Genomic DNA, 8,370 nt, shown 5'->3' with positions numbered 1-8,370 from the left:
GGAAGAGGGCAAGGGGTGGGCCTGGGCGGGGCCCGGAGGCGGGACGGGGCGAGAGGGAGGGTCCTTCACGGAATCGCGGGTCCAATGCAGTGAACTGGGGAGGATCCAGATGGTCGTCCTCCCCTAATTACCAAAACTGGACGTGTATCAGAATCACTTGGGAAAGGTTTTTGGGAAAAGCTTCACGCGGGTACTACTCAATCAGAATCTCAGATGGGGCGAGGAATCTGAAAGTTATTTGTGTTTCCCCACAGGGTATTCTAAGACACAACCAGTACTTACAGGCGTTTTATAGTCATTTTACAGATTCTGAACATGAGGCCCAGAGTTGAATTGGTGCGTGCATCCCCCCAACTCTGCCTCAGACTTGACGGGGAAAAAAATAAAGAAGCATATGCAGAATGTGGAATTTGTAACACAGGCGTGATTTAATTTGAGATAGTCAAGGACGTTTCCATTATTGTGGGGACAGAGCCCCAGAGAGCAGTTTCCATGCTCTTAGCCTCACGTGGAAAGGTGCTGGTTCGGGTAGTAGATGGTCGTCAGCTGTTACCAGTTAGCCATTAGCCACTAATACAACTGTTGTGGCTGAGCTAGCAAGTGCGGATTGCGTTTAGTGAGTGGGGTTGGTTGGCAGAGAAGCAGATGGCAGATTGCAGATAGTGTGGATCCTGCTTCCTGTGTCTCCAGCCCAGCCGCCAGCGGGACTATGGTGGTATGACTCCCCTATCTATGGCTCCGTGGGTGTTCCTTTTTGGCCTCACCATGTCCTGTGTTCTATGCGGGGAGCGGGACCAGAGACCCCGCATGACTCCCCCTCATGATAATCTTCAACAGTAGCAAAACCGTGCTATCACATGGAAGAAATTTAGACGTCTGCTGACTTTCTGTCAACCCCATTCTTAGTATCCTAGAGAAGACTATCCCAAGCTCCGCTGATCCTCACCTCATTATTATCTTTCTAATAGTTCATTTATCATGAGCCACACTGCTGCCACCTTACTTAAATACTTAAGGCTCCTCCAGTGGTACATTGGAGAGGCAGTGAATTTTGAAGACACATTGCCAAGGTTCTAATTATAACTGCCCGTTTACTGACTCTGATCTCAAGAAAGTTACTAAACTCCTCCAAACCTTGGTATCCCTATAAGTAAAATGAAGACAATAATAGTCTACCTCACAGAGTTGTCAAGTGCTTTAGAACTGTGCCGGGCATACAAACAAACATTTATCAGAATTGATGTTGTTGATATTATTTCTAATGTGTAGTATAAGTAGTATTGCCTTATTGAAACACTTCCCATGCTCTCTATGTGTGCCTTGTGCTCACTAATTCCTCTGCCTGGACCATCCTCCTGAAACACAATCTCCCTTCCTCAGCTCTGGTGTCATCACCTCTGGGTAATTCTTTCTGAACATTCCACCCCCACTCTTTAAGTTAATACACAGACCCCCACTATGTACTACGAGAGTGCTCTCTGTTGGCCTCTGTATTAGCTTCTTGTTGCTGCTGTAACAAATTATTCCAAATGTAGTCAGAACAACACAGTTATATTACATTTCTGAAGGCCAGAAGTCCAAAATCAATCTCACTGGACTGATTGCCAGCAGGGCTGGTTCTTTCTGGAGGCTTTAGTAGAGAATTAACTTCCTTGCTTTTTTTAGCTTTTAGAGGCCACCTGCATTTCTTAGCTAATGTCTCCATCCTCCATTTTCAAAATCAGTAACGTAGCATTTTCCAGTCTCTCTCTACCTTCTCTTTCTCCCACCCTCCTTCCTGTCTCCCTCTTAAAAGGATCCTGGTGATTACACTGAAATAACCCAGGTTAATGTCCCCATCTCAGAATCTTAATCACATCTACAAAATCTGTTGTGCATGTAAGGTAGTATTAACATATTCATAGATTCTGAGAATTAAGATATGGACATTATTGGGTGGGGGCCATCTTTCAGCCTACCAAACACTCTCGCAGAATTCACCTCAGTGTATTAATTTGTGTATTTATGTGTGTCTTCCAATAGCATGTGACCTTACTGAAGGCAGTGCTACTAATATAGCTTACTGATTTTTATATCTTAATGCTTCTCTCAGAGTCTGGCATGTAGTAGGACCTCAATAAATTATAACAGCCTTATTGAAGTATAGTTGATATACAAAGAATGGCACACATTGTGTACAATGTCATGAGTTTATCAATATTTACTGGCTGAATAAGAGACTAGACGATGTTTGAATAGAGTTTTTGAAAGATGAATAGGATTTTCCCAGGCAGATAAGGAAAGAAGGACATTTTTGGTAAAGAGGTGTTATTCAGCTTGGGTTGGAAGAATCACTAGTGCTGGATCAGAATTGCTGGAGCATAATGTCTGCTGAGGGATGAAGCTGGGAGTAGTGGTGTCAGATCATTGGCAGAATTTGGATTTTACCCTGAAGAATAGTGGTTCCCGAACCCAGCTGATCTTAATTATCTGGATAGCTTTTAAAAAGTAGAATTTTTCAGGTACCACTTTGGAAGTTCATATTCATTAGGTATAAGTAGGCCTCCAATCTGTGTTTTTTTAAAAGTTCCTTGTGATGGTGATCAGAGTTGGGGAGCACCTGCCAAAGGTGATAAAGGAATCACTGATTCTCAGGCAGGTAATTTCCATCACCTTGTGTTACCGTGGACTCAAAAGATCTGTTTGCCTGCGCTCATCCAAGCCAAAAAAAGACACGAGCAGGAGTTTGCAGCAAAGAAAGCGAAGGTTTACTTAAGGAGTTGTTGCCAAGCCCGGAGACACAGGTGAGCTATTGCTCTCAAACAGCCTCTAGCAGCCAGGTTATATCGGGGAAAATCATTGACCATGGTTACTGTGGGAGCTGCGGTCGTGGGCCCTACTGATTGGGCGGGGCTCAGGCAGGAGCAGTAGATCACGGCTTTAGGTGCTGCTGTCAATCATGGCATTGTTAGGTCTGGTTTCCAAGGGATGCGGTCCATGGGCCTCTTCTGCTTTCATGAGTCTGGAGCTGAAACATAACTGAAGCCGAAGTGTTATTTTTGTTTGACTAAAACCTTATTCTAGTTTGGGGTTTGGTTATGGTATCTTGGTCATGGGTGATAGACCTGAAGCTTTATTCTTAAATGAGTTTGATGCTGACCAGACCTAATGTCCTAAGGGCTTACTGACTAAAAGGAGTGGACATACAGCGTATGAACAGGTAGGAGGATGTAGGGGAAAGAATGCAAGTGAGTCAGAGTTCTGTCCAGCAAAACAAAGTTAGCTTGGATTAAAGAAGAATGCATGCTAAAGAAATGAAGTTCATGTGCAGTTACACTAGCATCAGAGGAAGACCTCACTGGAGAACAGATTTAAAGGACATGAAGCTGGAGGAAAGGGAGTCTATTACAGAAACTGAGGCAAGACATCATGAGAGCCTGAATTCAAACACTGGCAGTGAAGATGGACAGTATGACTTACTGAAATATCTACTAGTTAGATATTTAGGTGTCTAGTATGATATCCAGATCTTTGCCTTGAGTTTGAGAAATGGCATTCAAAAGAAGACTGGATTTAGGCAGGGATAGTGAGGTAACTTGAGATACTGAGTTTGAGATTGCCCATCGGCTGTCCACAAGAATATATTCAGTTCACCAGATAAATAAATAAATGGGGCTATAGCTCAGACGGTGATTGCAAAAGGAGGAAGTAGAGATGGTGAATATAGGATAATATTTTTAAAAGCTTCGATGAGAAGGGAAGACAGGGTTTATGTGGTCACAGCAAGGTGCAGGATGAAGCAGAATATTGTTTTGTTCTGATTTTAAGCATAGAGTGTTGGTCAGGGTTCCACCAGTTAAACATAACTAGTAGGAGATGTTATTTTTTTATATACAAACATCTATCTGTCTGTCTGTCTATCTATCTATCTATCTATCTATCTATACAAACATACAGAGGGTGCCAAAAAAAAATGTATACACATTTTAAGAAAGGAAAAAACTGTATTAAAATTGTAATGCTCAATATATACTGATAATGAAAGATGAATACAAGTCATGTGTATACATGTTTTTGGCATTCCCAGTGTATATAAATATAAATAAATTTCCAAGGAATTTGAAAGAAATTGGCTTACTTTATTGTCAGGGCTGGATAGTCAAGTCTGAAATCCATAGGGCAGACCATCAGGCAGGACAGGCTGGGAACTCTCAGGCAGGAACTGAAGCTGCAGCCCACAAGTGGAATTTCTTCTTTCTCCTTCCTTTCTTCAGAAAAAAACAGGTCTATTCTTAAGGCCTTTTAAACTGATTGGATCAGAGTCACCCAAATTACCCAGGATAATCTCCTTTACATAAAGTCAATTAATTGGAGCTGATAATCCCATGTACAGAATACCTTTACAGCAACACCTAGAGGTATGTCCAATAGACAATGAGTAAAAAGTGTGGTTTCCCATGTTACTGGGCTTTCGACAAAATCTTAGATGAAAAGTTAGCAGTTTAATTAAATAACTGGGTACTATAACCCAGCCAAGTTGACACATAAAACTGATCGTCACAGACAAGAAATTATTTGACCACACATGCAGGCTAAGGGAAAGGAGCCAAGAGATAAAGGGGAGAAAATTGATGGAGCAAGACCCATTATTCATTCAAAAAAGTTTTTGAGCATCAGCTATTTGTGGGTACCACGCCAGTTCCCAGAGGAGATAAGCAGTGATCAAGTGCTGAGGTAGAGGGGTTGACTTAAAAATCGGAAAGCCTTTGTTCTCGGAGCCAGGAAGAAAAATAAAGATAGCTTTAGGTATGACTATGTTTTAGGTGGGATAATGGATAGATGAGAGAGCCACAGAAAGAAAGCTTCTGTGTTGTCAGTGGAGGAGGATTTGTGATCATTGCCAAGAGTGGAGGGCAAGGTTCCGAGTGAGCAGTGGATATCTGGAATCATAGCTTCCCTGTACTAGGGGGTTTGGAAGAGGCATGGACTATATACATTAGAGAGAAAGTAAGGTATTAAAAATTTCTGGTCTGCAAAGAAAGACTGTCACAGACACAAACGACCATTAAATATATAAAAGCTGTCCATCTCATCAGTAATCCAATAAGTGTATATTAAAGTAATTTGAGGTACTGTCAAATAGACAGAGTAAAAAGCATGGTGTTCCATGTTACTGGACTTGAGACAAAATTTTAGATAAGAAGTTATCTTTTGTTGTTGTCATCAGGAAAATTGAAACTATTCTATTTACACAGTTAATAAATTGTTTTCTAATATTTTGGCAGTGGAATTCTTTTTCCCCTACAAAATCTTATATGGAAATCAAATATATAAAATGAGTAAAAGTGGACTTGCAGTGGATAAGGGTGCATGGTAGAATGTAGGGCCCTCCCACAAAGACCTCCTACCCAGGCCCCTACAGGTGGCTCATAAGACACTTCCTAGGAACAGTTTGGAGCCCACTGTTGTAAATAAATAAATATGTATTGATGTGAGCATTTTTTGATGGTACAGTAAAGCATTTTTAAAAGCAGTTTAGAAAACTGTATGTATAGCGTGATTCCATGAAAAAAAAAATAACGTATCTGCACATTGAGAAAAAGATCCGAAAGGATCTAAATGTGTTAACAATGATTTGTCTTTCCAGCAGTAGGATGGATCTTTTTTTCTTCTATGAGATTATTTGTATTTTCTATTTAAAGAAATAAATGTGTTTCTATTTTAATGAAAAAAATATGTTTAATGCCACAATAGTATGTAACAGTCTTAGGAGTGTGTGTGTGTGTGTGTGTGCCAGTATATTTAGAGACAAATGCTTTTGGACCATCCACCTATGGCCTGTCTGCTTCAATCCCACCCTTGTCTACTTTGCTCTGTGATGCTATGGCAGGAACTCGGCAAAACCACACCATCGCTGCCAGCTGGTAGTTATGCCAATATAGACCAGTAGAGGGAGATTGGAAAATAGGACAGGAGAGAAGGAACTTGTTCCTTCCTGTTTGCTCTCTTCCTACAACGCTGCCTGGCAACAGCTCTTCTTCCCAGGTAATGGCAGTTGGTTGTAGTCCCTGACTCCTTTGGACACACTCGCAGAACTAGTTGACCCCTCAGAGGTACTAGCAGCAACTGGATGGTGTTCTGCCCTCAAAGATCTATCTGGATCCCAATTCTGTAGATCCCTTCCAAAAGTCTAAATTCTGATAACCCCAAACTCTGTCCCTTGTTTCCCCAGCTCCAGGAATTGCTTTCAGCAGTTATCTGCTTTCAGCAGTTATTTCTGTGTTACCTCAGTGTTGCATGTTTGCTTTTCAGTTCTTAAGGATACTTGGAACGAGAAGTAATCCTAGGAAACAGCCCCTCAAAATGGGATTCTGAGATTGGTTTGGCCATATCCTTCCTTACCTTTGAACACAGCAGTGATCTCCGTTCCAAGGGGAAATGGGATATAAGAAATCATGGTATGCTGTGACATCATGCTTAATCACTGATGTTGATTGTGATGAAATGCCTTCTGGAGACCAGAGGAGCCCTAAGGAGACCAGGTAACTACTAATGTAGCAATGTTGCTTCTGAGTACACTGGAGAGCCTACAAAAAATGACAAGCTCAGATGTTTAACTCTGAGCTCAAGTCGTGAAGGGTCAGAGAGCTTCTGTGGTGGCTCTAAAAGAATTACTTATTCTTATAGCTTCAGGGCTGACTTTGACCCAAAATTTAATTCTGTGGGCTGCAGAATTCCAACCTAAATTGAATTCACAAACTCACAAGTCTTGTATGTGAAAGTCAGGACATTGGTTGGTGAGAAGGTCTCAGAGACTTAGAATAGGAATTATCTAGTTTGGCTTGGGAAAAATTGGGAATCTTGAAGCATAGCCTGCTTCTTGTTACTGAGGAGACTTATATGAAGACCCTCTAATAACCTCAAGACCCACCCTACCACTTCTTATTACCTCTAGAGCTATAACTTAAGTCAGATCTCTGTTTGCTCCGGGGCGGGGGGCCAAGTACAAAGTCTGACATGGAAGGAGATAGTTTATACTACAAAATGTTGCTAATTTTTATTGACAGAAACTGAAGTAATCATGGATCTTACTGTTATTATACTAAAGATGATGGAATATAAAAAACTGGATTAGACCAAATCCATCGATAGGGTCATCATGTGAGTTACTAGAAATGTTTTCCTTGTTGATTGACACTTGAACTCAGCTATAGCCTTTAATCAATGAAGGTAAGATGCTAGAATTTTCCTCGTATGATGTAGAAGGAATCCAAAGTCTCAGGGAGGTTGGAATGATGGAGTGAATATATAATCTGCGATCTGCACACCCATCCACCACCCACCCCCACTGTGCCCTCTGAGAGGTCACTCCCTCCACTGAGGTACTGAAAAATACATTAATCAGGGGCTACCTGTATCCTCATGAGGTTCTGTGATGGTTGTCTTTTGTAGGTTAGGGTGATGATAGGAGATTCTACTATTCAAATTGGCTCCCTGATTTTAGTGGAGATGATGGGATCCCAGTATGACAAAAGCCAAGTGACAGCAATAACCACGAGAGACAAGGTTGGTGCATTGACTATAATGGGGAAAAGGACAGAATGGTAACTAATTGTTTTGAATAGCAGGGGTCTCTAGTAGTGGCTAATTGATCACAGTGTCTGTGGGAACTGAATAGATTGCAGACTATTAAAATATTACTTCATCTATATAGCAGGGGTCAGAAATCTAACTTGAGCACCCAAATGGGGAGACATCTTTCGCAATTTTCAGATTTAAACAAGTGAACAACATAGACTCCTCTGATAGACGAGAGAGTCAGTACAAAGATGCTCATCACTGTCATTTATAGTAACAAAATTTGGGGAACACATAAATATGGATGTATCAGTTATCTGTTGCTGATTAACCATTAACAGCTTAGTGACTTAAAACAACAATCATTTTATTGTTTCCAGTTCTGTGGGTCAGAAGTTTAGGAAGGGCTCTGCAGAGATGGCTTGTTCCTTCTCCACATGGTGTTGGCCGGGGGCTTGACTAGATCTAGAGGAGCCAAGATGGCCTCACTCACAAGTCAGCACTCCCTCTGGGATGGCTCAAATGGCTGGAGGTAAGCTGGGCTGGCTGGGTCTCTCTCTTTTCATGGCATTAGCTGGGCTCACACATGTCTAGGGCCTTTGTTCTCCTCCATATAGATTCTCTCTTCACATAATATCTCTTCCTCTAGAACCTATCTCCCCCTATAGACTCTCTCTCCACTAGAATAACCTGTACTTCTTTACATGGCACCTGCATCCACTCTGAGCAAAAGCAGATGTTACAAGGCTTCTTAGAGTCAGGGTTTAGAAGTCCCTGAATGCCACTTCCATCACATTCTGATGGCCTAAACAA

This window comes from Rhinolophus sinicus, linkage group LG01 (assembly GCF_036562045.2).
Source record: "Rhinolophus sinicus isolate RSC01 linkage group LG01, ASM3656204v1, whole genome shotgun sequence".
NCBI classification, from domain to species: domain Eukaryota; kingdom Metazoa; phylum Chordata; class Mammalia; order Chiroptera; family Rhinolophidae; genus Rhinolophus; species Rhinolophus sinicus.
This window is presented reverse-complemented; position numbering follows the sequence as displayed.